The following is a 20574-nucleotide window of genomic DNA, read 5'->3' as shown; positions in this document are numbered from 1 at the left end:
ACACGCAGGATTGCGTCCACGGTCGATCGCCCCCCGCGGAACCCATATTGGTCTCGGTGGAGGTCCATATCACCTCGGTTTGTTTGCCTGCAATTTTCAACGTTTCTGTAAAATAATAAAATCAATTTAATAAATTAGATATATAAAACATATAAGTTTTCTGTTATATAATAAAATAACAACAACAATAATAACAATAATAAGTGTCACCCTTTTTTCATGGAATGCAATCACTTAAAATTTCATTCTTCGTAATATTCCGTATTTAGATGTAATGGTATGTCCGGAATATTATATTATGTAATCGGATTACCAACATGCATTTTTCCATACTCTCTCTCTTAACTCTTTTTGAGGAATATTGTAATATATGTATATAACAACATTATAATCACTTTTTACTATTACTACTATTTACTCTTGTTAATAATTGAACATACCTTCCATACAATGGGGCTTTCCTAAAAACTGATTGTACTGAGAAGACTGTTGAGAAACTGTTTTTGCAATCTTATTTCTTGTGTCATACGTTTGTGTGACTTCTTCGTCAATTTCATCTTCTCCTACCTCGTAATTGTCTGTAAACATTTAAATAAATATTTATATTATTACGTAAAATACTTACTTAGAAGTAATGAAAAATATTTGCAGAAAAGAATATGCGCATGTTCATATTATATCACACACACACTTGTATATGCACATACAAAAATTGTATTGCAATTGTTAAAAACATAGACATTAAGAGTTAAAAACCGTTTAGAGTAGAGAAAAGCTATCTTTTATTGATATGTTTTAAATTTATTTTTGCAAGATATATTAAAAGAAAGTATTATATTTATATCCTTTTCTTGTTACTCTAAAGCCTTGCATGTCGATGAAAAATGATTGATCTTTAATTTTATAAATTAAAGATATTTTTGGACAGAAATTGTTCGAATAATTATTATTAAATATTTTATTTAAATATATTATTTAAATTTACCTATATGTTTTAACACATTAATATATGATTCTATATAATGTCTAATTTGACAACAATTTGTTATCAAATTGCTTACTGGGTATGTGTCTCTTCTTTATATAATACTTCCATCTATCTTTCGGCACGGCCGTGTCTTCTGTGCATAGACAAATGAACATCACTGATCGTATATTCTTTGACAAGTTTTTTGGCGCCAAATACGAACTTGACAAGCGTGCGTGCGCGCGTTACTAGTTCATTATCTAGTTTATTAATCAAATTTTGTGCTGATTTGTTATTTCCAGTTTGTCAATGTTTTACTTAATTTTATTCACTGATTGTAGAGAAACGAATCATCAATTAATCTTTTATTACAAACGAGCGTACAGTAGACAAGACGAGGTAAAACAAAGTCCGCATAAAGCAATAAAAAAAAATAATGATGTGCATAAATTATATTAATTTATTTATTTATATTATGTATCTATACTTAACTTGTCTTCTGTGAGATCCTGTGAGATGCCCATCAGTAGTGATACTAGGCCGGTTCTAACTCTGGTCCTCTGAGGGGGGGGGGGGTGAGGAGCGAGGGGAAACCGCCGCGGGGGGTTATGACGTCACGGGGGAAGGGTATGACGTCACGGGGAGGGAGGTATGACGTCAGGTGGGGGGACTGCGGCGGAACGGTAGGCGCGGAGTCCGCGGAGAGGGGGAAGGGGACCGCGGCGGAACGGTAGGCGCGGGGAAGAGGGAACGCACGCGTCCACGAGTAGGTGTGACAGAGATAGCGCGAGGCGTTCGCAATGTGTAAGAGAGGGATAGCGTCCGCATGCACTTGAGAGAGAGATAGCATACGCGAGGCGGTGCGAGAAGGATAGCGCGAGGCGATCACAGGCACGAGGGAGAAGGATAGTGTCCGCTTTGGTGTTGGAAAAGGATGACGTTCGCGGGAGAAAGAGATAAAGAGAGAGATAGCGCGAGGCATGCATGTAGGAAAAGGAAAGAAGAAGATGCAGAAATAATCGATACTTTAATAATAATAATAATAATAATAATAAGTTTATTTAATAATTGTGTGTATATTACAATGTGTGTGTGTGTGTGTGTGTGTGTGTGTGTGTGTGTGTGTGCATTGTCTCAAACATTTTAGAGTAGAAGATGTATCACTTACGAAGAACGCTTACTCTCAGCTCTTGATAAGAAAACAAAAGTTAGCATGTTTCCACGAGCAAATATCTAAAGTCTTTTAAATATGAATAATATATTATTATAATATGTAAACCACTATCGAACGGCAATCGAACGGCTATGAACGGCTATTGAACAGCTTTGAACGACTATCGAACGGCTTTGAATGGTTTTGAATGGCTTTGAACGACTATCGAACGGCTTTTGAACGGCTTTGAACGACTATCGAACGGCTATTGAACAGCTATTGAACGGCTTTGAACGACTATCGAACGGCTTCGAACGACTATTGAACAGTTATTGAACGGCTTTTGAACGGCTTTGAACGGCTTTGAACGACTATTGAACGGCTATCGAACAGGTATCGAACGGCTTTGAACGGCTTTGAACAGCTTTGAACGGTTATCGAACGATTATCGAACGGCCATTGAACGTCTTTGAACGACTATTGAACGGCTAACGAACGACAATTAAACGACAAAACAATTATTTATACACCATTCAAATATTAAAGTCATGTACTGAAATGTAACATCTATATTTTAATTAACTAGCTGACGCCGCTATCTAACGTCACATACTGAAATTTAATACTCGCGTACTGGGATATGAAAGACGAAAAGGGAAGAATAAAAGAGAATAAAAAATATTTTAACAATAGTTTATTCTAAATAATGTTTGGGTGAATCTTTATGATGATTCGTCCACCAATTGAATATTTTAAATACATTTTGTAAAGCGCAATTTTTCAAATATTTTTCACAGCGCATAGTATTAGTAACATCTAGCTTATTTAACGAAGTGATATCTTCATAATCCGCATACAAGGTCTCAATAATAACGTCGTTTCTCGCATCATCGTCAAGTATATCGACCAGTCATTCTCGTTTTTCACATCCTTTAACGTACACGACAGGAGATGCTCCATCTTCCTCTTCCGTAGCGCCCATCAAACGCCTAGCGAAGCTGTATGGAACGTTTCCATCCTTCCATTGAAGTCCATGGTGATGTTCGATTAGCCATGAAGCTTGGCATCTCTCAGATTTTGTAAGCGCACGCCATGGTACGGGACTTGCAAAAAAGTAATGAAAGAGAACAGATCCATTTCTCAATATCGCTACTTCCTTCACGACAAAGTTTCTCCCGATAATGAATCCCTGCATATCCACAAACGTTGGCGCTCTCCTCCAAAATCGAGCAAATATTCTTCTTGAGCAACAATGTGTATCGTTAAATCAGTAATGCTCCGTGCGACGATCGGTAGATAAATGATCTGTGCTGGCGTTTCCGATATTTTATATCCTGGCGGCACGCTCGGTGAAAATTCATGTATTGTGTGTACGCGCTTGTCATTGCTGTACGCGCTAGTGGTTACGCTGCATTCTATACGAATAATATTTACGATAATAATATTTATTGGTACATCCGATTCGTGCCATTTCCGAGGCTGTAATATACGATTCGACGAGAATCCCAACAACGATCCAACGTTGCCCGGTTTACTAAAATTTATTCTATAGACACATTTGATTTCACTTTTTAGCGTATTATGATTAGCGCGAAGCGTTATTGGATATTCATCGTGTTCTTCGTCATCAACAATATCGTTGGAATCAACTACGCGTCGATGTCGTAAAATTGCATGTCGGAGATATTCGTTTATAGCGTGTAATTCGTACGATCCCTCGGGAATCGTAATTTCCTTATCGTCGTTATCAAAATAAAATTTATTATTCCAAGAATTCACGTTCGATATCGTATGATACGTTTCAAAGTCCGTTAAACCAAGCTCGTAATCGCCATCGTCTAAATCTATAGCCGGAAAGTAACTTACAGCAAGCGCGCTACTCTTGCCGGTCAACGTAAGTGTAAGTGACATGCTGGAAAACTGTCAAACGAATACTGAGTCGCGATGGTGAATTGTCAGGCTTTAAATTCATATCGATCATCGACCGTTTGAAGAAATCCAAGACACAATTGTCCACAAATACTTTGATTATAATTTTGATAGGCCGTGTGATTGTATTCTATATTTGCAACATTCTGTCCAAAATATCGCACTAATTCCTTGGGCGGTCGCAGATTTCCAAAACTATCGAAATATACTACACGATCTCCCCTCTTTGCATACGCAATACAATGAGTACCGGAACCATCGACGTCATCCAAATTGACGATACCGTTCTCATTTCGTCGTACACCGTTTATCGGTAAATTATTGCGCATGAAAACACCTCTAAAAAGTTGTATACGCATACGTCTTGCAAGCTGTTCCAATTGTACATTGGTTGTTACACCGGCAGGCATTTTTATTTTGACATTTTTTTTCTTGGCTGCTGTTGAGAACCCTCGTCCACGCTTGTATGGAGCGGGATAAAGTCCGTGACCTTCCATGGCGCGATTATGACGTTGCATTTCTTCGAGCTGACGTTGCGTCGCCTTGCTATCGTTCACCGCCTTCGCGATTCCCGCTGCTCCGCCAGCCAACGAACCGAGAACTCCCAATAATGGTAAAATTGGTAAGATACCACCGCGCTTCGTTATAGGAAATATTTGTTTTTTCGCAGTCTTTTTCTTCATCGATGATTTTTTTGTTTTCAGCCCCATACCGAATTTTGTTTTTGCCTTCATAGCCGCCCAAACAGCTGTAGCGGCTGCTCTTTCGCCAAGAGTCGAATCTCTCGCGTTAATACGCGTTCGCGCTTTCGTGGCGAGTATATTATCCGCAACGTGTCGTTGACCGAGATCGTTGCTTCGGGAATAAGCTATGTCGTGCTCGCGACACGCCGCATCCAATGGATTGATACCTCGATCGCCTTTAGCCAATCGTGTTTCTAAATGAGTTCCCGGTCCGCAAAACTGATAGCCTGCAATATGTAATTCGATAGGAAGTGCGTTTATCGCACGATTTAACAAACCGCTACCTCTTATAATTTTTGCTGACATTTGTCATAATTTTTTATTAACAGTGTTGGACCGTCAAAATGTGTTTGCTGCCACGACAAATTATAATGTCGCGTGCATCGACGATACTGCTGAACCTCTGAGTCAGCTTTTATATGTTCGGGAAGCTTGTCCCATAATTGTTCCACGTAGCTACCAAAGTCTCGCAGTAAAACAATCTTGGAGATAATCTGTAACTGCTCGGTGGTAAGCTCGAGAATATCGCTGTCAACCGATAGAAGAAGAAACATGTTTGAGACTGAGCAGTTTCGATTCGGTGCGCCTCTATAAATAGGGTCCCGATGACTCATTTTCCAAAATCTGATTTGAGATTCGCGAGAGCAAACATGCGGTTCGCGCGACAAGCGACGATAATCAAAGTGATAAATTTTGATGATAAAACACGAGTAATGTCCGAGAAAGAAATACGCAAGCATGGAAACATGCTCCCGACTACTATACGCGGTATCATTTGCGGTCCTTCGAATTGCGGTAAGACTAACGTGTTGATAAGTTTGATAGAAAGTCCACACGGTGTACATTTCGAGAATGTGTACGTATACTCGAAATCACTTCAACAACCAAAATATCGATACTTGGAATATTTGCTATTATCGATCGATGAAATTGGTTATTTTACATTTTCTAATAATAGTGACGTAATTCCATCGAGCGAGGCGCTTCCGAATTCCATTTTTATCTTTGACGACGTGGCGTGCGATAAGCAAGATACGATAAGAGAATACTTTGCAATGGATCGACACTCGAGCGTCGACTATTTTTATCTTTGTCAAACGTATGCCAAGATACTCAAGCATCTTATACGGGACATACGTGTCAAGCTTTTGGAAGACAGACAGGAAGAACTTGAGAAAAAAATAATCACGCTCGAGACGAATGTGCAAACGCTGCAAATAATGATGGATGAGATGCAGAAAATGCTTCGGTATGCAACTCACGCGCAGACTACATCTAATTCAGCGCAGGAGAAGAAAGATATATAAAGAATATATGTGGAGGAATTATTTCATTATTGCAAATTATGCCTCGATCAAATATGTCGCAAAAGACCTCTGAAAAACAGCTGCTTGTGGAAGAATTGCATGCTCCAGCGAGAAAAAATTTCCCACGTAGACGTGTCATAGTACGCGGATATGACGATCCGTGGCAGGCGTGGTCGAGATGCATCCATATGCACGATTCAACAAAGGCAACAACTACATACTCACAGTTATCGATGTGTTGAGCAAGTATGCGTGGGCTGTACCGCTCAAGAGTAAGAGTGGAAACGAGACGGCTGAGATAATTCGAGACGGTGGAAGATGTCCGAAAAATTTTCAAACCGACAGTGGAAAAGAATTTTACAACGCAAATGTACAGAAACTCGTGAAGAAAGACAGCATTAATCATTATTCGACGTACTCTACCATGAAAGCCTCGGTCGTGGAACGATTCAACCGAATGTTAAAGAGCAATATGTAGAAAATGTTTACGTTTAATGGAAATTACAAGTGGATCGACGCGTTGTCCCGGCTCGTTAGAGAGTACAATGTGCGAAAACATCGCACTATCGGCATGAGACCTATCGATGTTACCCCCGCGATCGCCGATAAACTTTTAAATAAGGTATACAACAACGTAAAGATTGCGGCACCGGCAAGATTCAAAGTAAGCGATCCGGTACGCGTGAGTAAATTCAAGACCATTTTTGACAATGGTTACACACCAAATTGGTCGATCGAAGTGTTTAAGATCGTTAAAGTGCAGAAAACTAATCCCGTGACCTACGTACTCAAAGATTCGCGCGGAAATCCCGTCGCCGGCGGATTTTACGAATACGAGTTACAACGCGTTGCCAATCCCGACATACATCTCGTGGAAAAGGTAATACGCAAAAAGGGCGACGAGGTTTATGTGAAATGGCTGGGATTTGATGCAACGCCCAATTCTTGGATACATAAAAATAATATATTATAAATATGTTAACAATAATACATAATATTAAAAATATTTTACAAATATATAAACAAAATTGTACACTTTATAAAATATACATATAATTTACAATAAATATACATATAATTTTAATTTACAATAAATATACGTAATTTTTTATTTACAATAAATATACATGATTTTTATTTACAACGGTATTTTGTAATGTCCCCACGGTAGCGTGTCGGTGGTTTCGGGTACGATATACCGCTTGTCATCGTACGGACTTAGAGCAATTTTTGTCTCGCGAATAGTGTATACTTCGTGTAATTTAGATCTTATACAAGACTGCTGACGCGTCATTTCAATCTCTTCGTTCAAACACCGCGTGTATTCGTTGAACGTTATCGTTCTCGCGACGACGTTATTTTTGACGCCTTTTACCTTTTTTATGTCTTTCTTACCATCTACTCGCAACACGTACATTTTTGCCCTAAGCCCGACGAATTCGGTCATGATGGCGCCATTATTTTCATCCTTCATTAAACCCGGTATCTTTTTATTCGCGAGCGGTATACCGTACACATTGTCCACCGCATAATCGCTGGTATCGAATCTGTCGACGTTGCGCTTTATATTCTCATATACATCTTCACACTCGATGTGATATATGAGACTGTCGGTGTCGGTGTACATGACTTTACATTTCTATCGATACATAGGTATCATATAATCGTGGTGAAACTCGTACAAACATGTCTTGGATATGTCGAGTATACACATACCCACGTAGATTGGTTTATTAAATTTCACCTCGAGATTGCGAAATTCAACGGCGATCAGATTCTCCGAAAACACGCTTCTACTATGAAAATTTGGTTTTGCGATCATCGCCTCTGCACCATATCTTCCATCCCAATGTGTCACGAGCTTAATATTAACGTGATTGCGCACATTTTCCATCGTTTTGCCAAATACCGCATTATTCATTAATTTATATAAATTTTTTTCAAAATCATTTTTCGCGAGTGTTCGGAATTGTGTATTGAGTTCGATATAACTGCGAAGCCATGGAGATTGCGAAAACTGTAATATTCGATCTATTTTTGTAACGCGAAGTCCGTGTCGCATGCATTGCTGCAGATTGCGGTAATGTATTACGTAACGCTTCTTATCGTATAAGGTTGCGAGCAGCTTATCCTGCCGCTTACCAGGTGGTTTGTCGCGTGTCGGGCAAAACGGTAAGTCAGTGTGCGCATCGTGAACACGTTGCGGATACTCGAGATCATCGACTTCAAGGATGTAGCCTATCGAACGCGATCGATGATGTATCAAAATCGGATTCGTCGTCGACCCATCGAAAATCTGCATAGGGCAAGGGTTGACACATTGCCCATCCGTACAAATTATTTACATCAAAGTACGTGAGATACGTTGAAGGTTTCGATGGGTCGTACGACTGCATATACTTGTTATTAGCATGTGCGTATCTGTTGGAACATTGACTCAAACCGCCGCGTATTCCGCGTTCGATAAATAAAACCATGTCTATATCCGTAAGCAATTCGAATGTAATATTTGTATGCTTCAACATGGCGTCCCACGTGTATCCGGGAAGAGTATAGTAATACGCGGGGTCGAGCCCCTTACTTTTAATACAACTCTCGCGGAAATTTTCAAAAATATCTGCTAATAACAAGACATCAATTTTGAGATACAAGTCGCTATATTCGCCCAGCGTTCGAATGGAGAACCGCTTCCACACGTTCTCGGCGTGCGCGTAATCGCTCTCGGATATCGTGTCATCGGTCAAGGAACTGTAAAATGATTCGCGCAGTGGTAAACACATATCTTGCAAGCTGTCGACGCAGTCAATATATTCGTACGGAAAGACGCCCTTCCGTGTTAATAAATTGAAATCGTCGTTTGGTAAATTTTGAAAATCAGATTTTAAAATTGTGAGTTTGTCTTTATTCAAGAATGATGCCAATTTATCGAGACTGGTTGTAAGAAATTTATACGAATCGATAAAATGCAATTTTCGGTAAGTTTAACATTTTTCGTAAATGATATATATTTTTCCTTTGTTATCGGAAGTAACTCGATTCCCCCTTCAAACGCTGTAGCTATTTACTTGATAATGAAGTGTGCGTCGTAACCGGATAAATTATGAAAAACTATTGGAATGCAAAAAGAATCTTTATAATTTAAATTGCAATTTGAATGCGCGGGACTTCTGTATCGCCCGGTCAGATGGCAATGATCGTGTACGCGTGTATCGTCTTGTACGAATGGTTTCTCGCAAATGTGACATTGTGTCGCGCTATGAAAATTTTCACATTCATCAGATGTTAAATTTACCATGGGGACATTAGCTGATAAAATAATTTTTACACGTTGCGCTAAATTTTTTAGTTCTTCGACGAACCATGATATGCAATCTATATCGCGACGGGAATGATACGCGGATAACGAATTATCGTACGAACAATGTACATAATATGCTATGCTAAATACTTTATGATGTTGGTAGTTTCTCTTTTCCTCCGTCTTCTCTAAAACGCACTCCAGATCGGCATACATGACGAAAGGAAGCCGCTCTTTCCGATTATAGTTGTTGAACGCGAGTCACTTGTCCTTATCGCTCGGTAATCGAATAGCGCACTCGTTTATCTCTCGACAGTCCACCGTATGTGATTGTAACTTGTCGTTCGAGCCAAAGTAGTGCAAACATGTGTAAAAGAAATAATTTTTAATTTTTGTTCAAAGATTTCTGTAATATAATTTATTAAATATATACGTACCGATCGCAGATATATTTCTTGTGTTCTTTTTTGCTCAATTGCGAGCTCACGAGGCGGGATAGATTCTTGATCCACGCAAAATGTCCAACGTTGTTGTCTTCCACGTACAACAGGTTGACGTGTTTGTCTTTTTTCAGCTCACTCAGACGTATCGGGACAATGTTCTTTTCCTCGATACTATATACATTGATTGAGATATCGTTGGCAAGTTCGAATTTTTTAGTTTGGTTCACAGTCACTGGAAACTCAATGTCCTGGAGATTCAGCACTGTTGTGTAATGTGGGTACGAAGATTCCCGATCCACGTTTCTTTCGGCTCGATATAGAGCGGCGACCACAGACCACGCGAAACATGCATTGTCATTAGATTGCACGTTGATTACCGCTCTTTTCATCGTTATTTCTCGCGGTAATTTAATGTGGCACCCCGCGCGCAATGGATTATATTTATTTATATTTACATTTAAATCGAGTATTCGCGATAATGCCCACCCGCTATCGCGTTCCTGAAATTCTTCGAGCGATGCTAGAGTGGGCTCGACAACGCGCCGCTCGTACCATTCGCATAAATCGGATGTGCGAAAGAGTTCATAGTTTATCGTATTGATACTTTTATTTGCGCATTTATCACCCGTCACAAATTCACCATTGAACACTGTATTAATTTTCATATTAAAGTGTTTTTTTCAGCACGGTTTGCACGTGTTCGAGCACAATGTCTTTAGCATCCTCGAAAAATTGACGAGGCTCGATGTGATTATGATTTATAACCGCACCAGTCAATATGCGGCTCTCGAACGCCGTATCGATCTCTCGCCAAATCAATCCGTATTGCCGCGTGCTGCATCCTGCACCCGCGTGTACAAAACGCGTGCGTAACGAGTGCTTCAATCCCTCAAGTCGTGCGATTCGGGCAATCAGCGATTGTCGAATTCCAATCGATAATCGTGGACATTTGATTCGACTTTGCTCTTCCAATGATTCGATATATTTGTCGCATCGTTGCTCCCACGCAATGTACTCCTCTATCGAATTCACCCTTGCAGATTGCTCGCGTAGATTTCGTTCGGCATTGTTTTCCGCCATCTTTCTAAATTTATGCCAAAAATTTTTGCTAACACGATGTGCTTATTAACAGCTTTTGTCTCGGAACTCTTTGCAAAGATACTGACAGGGTGTGCCTCTTTACCTCGATTTTATATTCTATCACGATGTCTCTTTCCATCATGTGTATCTATCTAAATCTTTATTTCGCGATTTGTCACGTACATTTTGGCTAATGTCGATTATTGCATTTTGTCGTCTAGAGATGATGTCAAATCCCAGGTGTATCGCAAAAGTTTCAAATTACATGCAGCTGTCCAATGTTAGTGCAATTTAATCATGAGGATTATCCTTATATTTTAGGATTTTGTCATGTTTTGACACGCGCGTTTGAAATCTGATATCTATAGGTGATGTCATCGCGAAGCAGCCGTACATCGGCGCTTGAAAATTTTATATTACGTTGCATTTTTGTGCATTCAGCTAAATCTCACACCTGGTGATGATGTCATCGCGAAGCAGCCGTATATCGGCGCTTGAATGGAAAAAATGAAAAAAAATATCGCGTCATCAATAATCTCCACCACATTGCAATTTTGAACCGCTAATACATATTTTAAATATGTTTAATACGTTCAGTATTGCATCGACCACTTGTGTGAAAGGTTCGAATAAAAATGTATCCCACTGAAGGAAGCCGCATGAATTATTACGTTCCGATTCAAGATGCTGATGAAACTTCACCGTGAAAGAAGAAGAAATGTAATAAGTAAGTTTTAATTAACTTGAAGAATTTTTATACTTTTTAAATATTTTTATACTTTTTAAATATTTAGATAAATAATATTGTTTTTACTCCCTAGCATTTCATCCGAGTCTCGTCGCTCGGTTCGTATACTCGGAAGACGATATGCCTTAACTCCGACGTCATACAAATATTTGGACATTGGAATAAACGTTGGAGCTGTATCTTGCGTGGAATTGGTTCTCGGCGATAATCGGGGCAATCAAATAATATTGCCCTTTGAAACGTGGAAATCGCTAATGCAGAAACGTGCGGACATTGAACGGCTTCTACAATCGACTAAAATCCCATTGCGGATTCAAGATTTAACATTCGAAGTGGTTAAAATATCTGATTCGAATATTATAAAAATTGGATTATCAAATAATTCTTTATATATGAAACCGCCAACTCTATTCTATTTATTCGATTTTGAAAAATGTATAGATCATATGTATTACTGGTTATGCGAAGATACGCATATTGTAAATGAAAAATTCAAACATTTTGTAACTGTTTTACAACAGAATAATATCGCTAATGTATGCGACGCTACAAAAACTATACATGAAAGTAATATGTTTAACAGCGAATTGCTCATAGATTGCGAGTTATTGACATGTGCTGTAAATTATATTCTTCACGAGGCTTGTAATAAATAAGTTATTTTACTAATTATCTGTGAATTTAATTATTTATCCCATTCTTTATGCATGAATAAAAACGGTGTAATAGATATGCACAGTCTGCAAAATTTAACTTGCGGACGCTATCTCTCTCTCAAGTGCATGCGGACGCTATCCCTCTCGCACCGCCTTGCGAACGCCTCGCGCTATCCCTCTCCCACACATTGCGAACGCCTCGCGCTATCCCTCTCCCACATATTGCGAACGCCTCGCGCTATCCCTCTCCCACACATTGCGAACGCCTCGCGCCATCCTTTTCCCACGTGCATGCAAACGCTATCTTTGTCTTACGCTCATATGGACGCCTCGCGCTATCCTTCTCCCACGCCCATAGAATATCATTAGCGCTATCCTTCTCTTACACATTGCGGACGCCTCGCGGTATCTCTCTAACACCTACTCGCAGCATCGTACCTTCGCGTTCCCTCTTCCCCGCGGACCCCTCGCCTATCGGTTTCGCGCGGTCCCCCTCCCCCCTCTCCGCGGACCCCTCGCTTATCGATTAGGTTAGGTTAGCGGGTCCCTCGCCTATCGGTTAGGACGCGATCCCCCTCCCCCTCTCCGCGGCCCCCGCGCCTACCGTTCCACCGCGGTCCCCCTCCCCCTCTCCGCGGACCCCGCGCCTACCGTTCCGTCGCGGTCCCCCTTCCTCTCTCCGCGGACCCCGCGCCAACCGTTCCGCCGCAGTCCCCCCGCGTACGTCATACCCCCCTCCCCGTGACGTCATACCCCCGTGACGTCATACCCCCCGCGGCGGTTTCCCCTCGCCCCTCACTCCCCCTCAGAAGACCTGAGTTAGAACCGGCCTAGTATCACTACTACATATACGTGACTGTAAACATCATCGCGTGCACGAAAAACTTCATCCATCTAACAACGCTGACCGGGAATTGAAAAACAAAAAAAGAAAAGTCGCGTAAAACTTTGACGTCCAATGGACGTTCAAATATTGGCCACTAATGGATGTCTCAAATCGGATATACGATGGACGTTCATTTCATGTCCATGGACGTGCGGATATAAAATGAACATAAAATGAACGTCCATAAAATGTCCTGTGCTATCTGGAGTATATATAACAATTTAAGTCTATCTACGTATAGTATGTATACCAATATAACAATATAAGTCTATCTACGTCTAGTATGTATATCTATATAACAATGTGTCTATCTACATTTAGACCTTTAGTTTTTTTAAATAAAATAATTTTGAAAAGAATATCAGTAAAATGATTTATTTATGAAGCAAAAGATTTACATTATCATAGATATAAGAGCAAATTAAACATAAAGCATATATAATATTGAACATAAGAAATATATTATTGATTAAAACAAGTTGTGAACCAAATACTGTATAAAGATTAAATGTAACAGAACATAACATTTTTAATATTTATAATATATAAATATTAATAAATATTTATAAACATTATTTAATATATCAATATAACATTAAAAAACAATATTAAACAATAATATGAGAAAAGACTGAATATCACATGTAGCAAAAGTAAATTAAATAAAAAAATTAAAGAATAAATTAAACGTAAAGCATCGTGAACCAAATACTGTACAGAATTTTACTTAAATACAAAATTAAAAACAATTAACGTATCCAGACTTCCCTCTCTTCTATCCTATCTCTTATAGAGAAATAATTGATGGCAATAAAGAGTTGCGCACAATAAGAGGAACAAGGAACAGGGAATAGAGAACAGAGAGCAATCGTAATGGAGCACTCTGCGCATTACATATACACACTTTTGTGCGCATCCTCTCCACTACGGTTGTTCTCTGTTCTTTATTCCCTGTTCCTTATTCCTTTTATTGTGCGTAGCCCCTAAGAGATTCTTTTAGTGCCATCCTTTTCCTCTTCCTCTTCCTCGTCCTCTTCCCCTGCCCCAATGATATCTATGTGACGCAGAACATAACTTCATCAAGAAATACATGAAGCGTTCTTCCTGCCGTCGAGCCCCTGCAGCTCTGCCTCTTGCTCTTCGAACTGTAAAATACGAATAAAATTGATTAAAAACAGATTATTTAATTATATATTATTTTATAAAGTAGTACAAAGAAAAATATATATTACGTAAGTAGCAAAGTATTAAGCAATATGGTATAATTAAAATTCTGTAATTAAAATATTACCTTGTCCAATATCGTCCATGGGATCGGCCGCAATGGGGCCGGCGACAGGGCCGTTGGCAATACGGCCGGTGGCGATACGGCCGGCGACGGGGCCTGTGGCGATACGGTCAGCGCAGCGACGGGGCCGGTGGCGATGCGGCCGGCGACGAGGCCGGTGGCGATACGGCCGGCGACGGGGCCAGCGGTTATGCGACCGACGGCGGAGCCGATGGTTGTGTGATTGCGGCCGATGACGAGAGCATCGGCGACAATGGGACTAGCGACAGGAACGGCGGCGGCGACGAGATCATCGAAAGAAAATTCTTTCATGAAATTGGCATCATCATCTATCAACATCTACAAAATTTTTTAATTTAAATATATATTAAAAAATGGATATATCAAAGATAATACTTACTTCTTCTTCTCTCATTTTCGATCATTCCATTTTTTTTAATTGAGAGAAACGGCAGATGGATCCTGAACTTGTTGCTATTTACTACAAATCTTTTTCTTTTTTTTATGGTTCTGCTACAATTATCGATTAAATATTAAATCATTATCGTTTCTCATTGGCTGTATTGTTTTACAAATGGCTGATTTTGCTATAATTATCGATTGAATCATTTTAAAGATAGCGTGCTATTAATTTTTCGTATTTTTCATTATGTTGCGTTACTATAGCAAAATTTATTCTTTGATTACGATTGCGTGCTTTACGTAGGTTAGATTACTTGCAATTGTAACCTGTTATGTGCATCACGATTACTAATCAAAGACATTTCTAAGCAATAGGTAAAAAATAGTACTTATCATACGTCGCAATATTATTTCATTATAGCCACTGTTGTTGCAGTTGCCATATAAAAGGACAGACTGCCATTGGCTTTGGACAGTTGCAGATATTCAAATAATTTCAATTACATAAGAAGGTATTATTCAAAATATATTTATATGTGATATTATCATGGACTGCAATTGTTAATAATGAATAAAAATTTTTATTTACAGGTTAAACGTGATTGACAATTTTGTCAATTGTTATATCAGCTGTTCTTTGGTGCTTGGTTTCGGCTGCCATAAGCGCTGTATTAAAAAATCGGCTGTTATAAGCGCTATATTAAAAAATCGGCTGCTATATATAAGCGCTGTATTAAAAAATCAGTTGCTATAAGCACTGAATAAAAAAATTAGCTGCATTAAGGCTAAATCTTGCCTTGTCTTAGCAGCTTGATATTATTGAGAATATTTGTTTGTATAATTAAGAATTATTTGTTGTAAGAGCGTTAAATTTGAATGCTCAATTGTTTTAAATTATTGAATATTTATATAGCCCGTTTTAAAGTGTTAAACAATAATAAATTTAAAAAAATAATATTCTAATTTTTATTGTGTTCAATTTGTTATGTCTGCTAATAAAGTAATGGATAATACTCAATCGCCAAATACTTATGCGATGCAGATAATATTTGAAGATAAATGGTTAGAAGACATTCATATTGATCACTTTGGATTATTATTAAAATCTTGTTCGGAATATCAACCATGTGAAACATGGAGAATACAACATCCCGATACAATTGAATCTGTTTGTAAGGAACAGAAACATATTCAAATATTATATAATTATAGCGATATGATTACTAATGAAAATGGGCATTGGGTTTGTAGCTATTATGATACAGAAGCTATTTATATTTATAATTCATTGAATTTAAAACGCTTGCATGCTCATCATAAGATATATTTTGACAAGTTATATCCATTTTATTGTTTTGATTGACCAGTACAATTTCCATTAGTTCAGAATCAATCTAATACTTTTGATTACGGTGTTTTTGCAATTGCATTTGCAGTATCACTTTTATTTGGCCTTCGATCGATTATGTATGACCATACTTTAATGCGTCAACATTTGGCACACATGTTTCAATTAGAAAAAATAGAACTTTTTCCTCGAATTATAAGACCTAATGATCCAAAAAAATATTTAGTTTGGATGAAATACAAAAAAGGGAAGCCTTAGCTGAAAAAAAACGAGAACGTCGACAAAGAAAAGCTGAACAAGAAAAGTCTGCAGATTTAATACAATTAAAAAATAATATAACCGAAATGACAATGGAGCAAGTAGTAAAGAAATATGATAAAGATCCATTATGATCGTTATGATATAATAAATAAAAATAATAATATTGTAAATGAATGTAATGATGCTGAGCATTCTACTCATGACACTTTTAAGAATTCTTTTTCATTATTGTATATTTTTGCAGACAAAACGCAAAATAGTAAAAAAAATTATACATGTATTCAGGAAAATACATTGGTCTTATACATGGCCATTGGGTTTACAGTTATTACGATACCAAAATGATTTATATTTATGACTCACTGAATATGAAACGATTGCATGCACACCATAAAATCTATCTTGAAAAATTATATCCATTCTATTCTTTTGATAAGCAACCAGTATAGTTTCCAACAGTCCAGTTACAATCTAATAGTAATGATTGCGGAGTTTTTGTAATAGCCTTTGCAATATCTCTTTTATTTGATTTTCAACCGGATAGAATTATATATGACTATAATTTAATGCGTCAGCATTTAGCGGAAATGTTTCAATTAAATAGAATAGAACATTTTCCTCAAATTGGAGGATTAATTGATTTAAAACAAATTAATTATGAATATAGATTTAATGAAAATAATATAAAAGATAGTGTCGATATTAATAATATTACTAAAGATTTAACCGGAGACCAACATGGTATAAAAAGAAAAGTAAATTGTAATTGTGAAGATAGTAAAAAGCGAAGTGAGAACTGTAAAATTTATTCAGAACATGTTTTATCGTGTAAGACAGATGTTATTATTAAAAATAAAAAAACGTTCTTAATAAAAAATACTATAAATCACATAGAAATGATTTATTAACAAAAAAAATTATAATGGAAAATTCAGAAATGATTTCGAAAAATCGGATAAGGAATATTACGAAAAACACAAAAATGATTTTAAAAAATCAAATAAAAAATATTACGAAAAATATGTTAAAAAATGATTTTAAAAAATCGAATAAGAAATATTATGAAAAACACAAAAATGATTTTAAAAAATCGAATAAGAAATATTATGAAAAGCACAAAAATTATTTGAAGAAGTTAAATAAGGAATATTATAGATTACATAGAAACAATGTGTTATTAAAAGGAAAAATTTACTATAGAAAAAAATTAATAAAACAAAAATAAATAATAAAAATAAGCATATTATGCTGATAAATAATATGAAATACAATAAAGAAAAGTGTATTAGAAATATATCAAAGCTTCTTAGAATGTCGTCATTGTCTGAAAATAGATTGGAAGCTGAACATATAGCAAAATAGTGCTCTTATATAAGAAAAGTTAATATTTTACAAATGAAAAGAACATTTAATAAATGTAAATAAAGAATGGAAGTTTGTTTGACACGTACAACAGAATGTTCTTCTTCAGACTTACAGAATATATAAATATATTTTGTGGACAAGATAAACATACCGTTTCTTCGGAATTATATTTTGCAGAAACTACCTATCATACATATAATGTTTCTGAACCTATTATAATGGATTGCGAAGGTAAAGCAATTAACATTTTACCCCTAATAGAATCAAAACCACAAATGTATTGTAGTTCCCTTTGTAAAATGGAAGAGATCATTATTAACAATTTGAAATGCTGTTTTGAAGAATTTTTAAATTGTACATTAATGACTCTGCATAAAAAATTTTTATGTTCTCATACAGTGACCGGCATAATAAAATGACCATATTACATCGCATATAAAAATCTCTTAAAACTAATGTTTGCAATAGAAAAACATCTTATTATTGGATTTTATTTGAAAGATTTATTCACACTAACTATATCACACTAACAATTTATAACGTAAATTGAACGAGTTTTTGCGATAATAAATATTTATGATTTTATTGTATGACAAAAAAATTCATGTATGACAAAAAAAAGTGACCATCTTAGAATTTTTAGTGTTTAATGGCGTTGTGTATTACGCACAAAATGTAAATAAAGAATCGTTGTTTATCACAACGACCTTTGATTAACAGTTCCTTGTTCACATTTTGAACAACAACAGTATATAAAGTAAATATAAAGATAGCGAATATGACTGGTCGACAAATTTCTTATCAAGTTCGAAACCTGATTATCAAAGATTGTAAACGTGGTGTCTCGCAGCTGAAAATCGCTCAGAAATATGAAGTCAGCAAAAGCGCTGTCCAGAAGCTTTATCAAAAATTTTTGGACACCGGAACAGTGGCCGATTGATCTGGAAGAGGTAGAACGCGAAGCACAACTTGGCGTGATGATGCAAACATCTTACGAATGGTGAAGAAAAATCCGAGAACAACTGTCCGAAATCTTCGTGAATCTCTCCATCTGACTATTTCCGACCGGACAGTGCGCAGATTTGCAGGAAGCAGATCTATACAGCCGTTTCGCATGTAAGCGCCCATTGATTAGTAAAAAGAATAAAAAAAGCGACTCGAATTTGCAATAAAGTATATAAATCAACCTATGGAGTTTTGAAAACGAGTTCTGTGGACGGATGAGAGTAAATTCGAGTTTTTTGTATGCAAACAAAAACTAGCGAAAAGCTTGAAGATCGTCATCTCCAGAAAACGGTAAAACATAGCGGAGGTAATATCATGGTCTGGGGCTGTTTTTCTTGGAAAGGAGTGGGTCAATTAGTAAAAATTGATGGCTTCATGACTGCTGATATTTACGTCGATATTTTATGTGAGAATGTGGAAGTTTCGTTGATCCAATTAGATTTGGAGAACAACTTTATTTGACAACAATATAATGATCCCAAGCATTCCACCAAAAAAACAAAGAAGTTTTTTACTTCCCACCACATAAAACTACTTGATTGGCCTCCGCAGTCTCCAGATTTAAATCCCATCGAAAATTTATGGTCGATTTTGGACAGAAATGTAAACAAAACCGGAGTAACGAGCAAAAATAATTACTTTGATGCACTGCAACGAGCTTGGGAAAATCTCGGCCTTAATCATCTACATAATCTGGTCGAAAGCATGCCCAGACGGGTGGCGGCAGTCATTAAGGGCAAAGGAGGCCATACTAAATACTAAGTTTGGATTTTTTTTTAAATATAGATTATGATTTATTAAATGGTCACTTTTTTTGTCATACATGAAAATGCTTGTTCTGTTATAATGACATCATAAATATTTATTATCGCAAAAACTTGTTAATTTTCGTTATAAATTGTTAGTGTGATAATAAATCTTTCAAACAAAACCTAATAATAAGATATTTTTCTATTACAAACATTATTGTTAAGAGATTTTTATATGCGATATAATATGATCACTTTATTGTGCCGGTCACTGTAATTGTTACAATCAAATACATCAAGATAAACTAAGTCATTCTCATGGCTGTTATATCGACTACAAAATGTATAAATCATGATTTTTATCTATTGAAATGGTATCTCCCCATTATTCGATATATTAAAAGATTAATATATAATTTGATTAATTTTAATAAAAGTTAAATAAATTATATAAAGCATTAAATGATGTTGATATAAACATTCTAAAAGATATTGCAATCGAGGCTCAACAAAAAGGACAAACTGTAACATAGGTTAATGTGGAAATTAATTTAAATGAAGATGAAATTTATTCTCAATATTACTTAGCTTTTACAGGATTTACGAAACGATTGATAGATTTTCCAAAGTTTGCTTGTAATTCTTGTACAAAATATTGCTTCAAAAGAGATATTGTCATGAAAAAAATTTGTAAGAAAAATGATACAACAGTTTGGAATTTTATTAATGATATAGAATTAAAAATTAATGAAAAATATATTATTTGCGACTTTTGTAATCGATATTTCAAAAATAATAAAATGCCACTAACATGCAGAATCAATAAGCTCGAAGTGCTACCAGTACCAAAAGAAATAACAATATTAAATAATTACGAGCGAATTCTTATACAACGAGCTTATGCAAAGAGCGTATACGGTAATAAATAAAAATCGTACAGAGAAAT

The 20574-nt window shown here is 36.6% G+C and overlaps 1 long non-coding RNA gene across 1 annotated transcript in view; it reads left to right on the top strand.

Moving 5' to 3' along the window:
• The first annotated feature begins 1035 nt into the window (after positions 1-1035).
• Positions 1036-20574, top strand: part of LOC138939448 (uncharacterized) — a 188168-nt gene continuing 168629 nt past the window's right edge. The window contains exon 1 of the long non-coding RNA XR_011447858.1: positions 1036-1064. This is a non-coding gene — a long non-coding RNA (uncharacterized lncRNA). The remainder of the gene's footprint in view (positions 1065-20574) is intronic.

The sequence above is a fragment of the Polyergus mexicanus genome, unplaced genomic scaffold (assembly GCF_030449975.1).
Source record: "Polyergus mexicanus isolate NDT 795.1 unplaced genomic scaffold, iyPolMexi1.0 SCAF_14, whole genome shotgun sequence".
Classification (NCBI taxonomy): Eukaryota; Metazoa; Arthropoda; class Insecta; order Hymenoptera; family Formicidae; genus Polyergus; species Polyergus mexicanus.
This window is presented reverse-complemented; position numbering and strand designations above follow the sequence as displayed.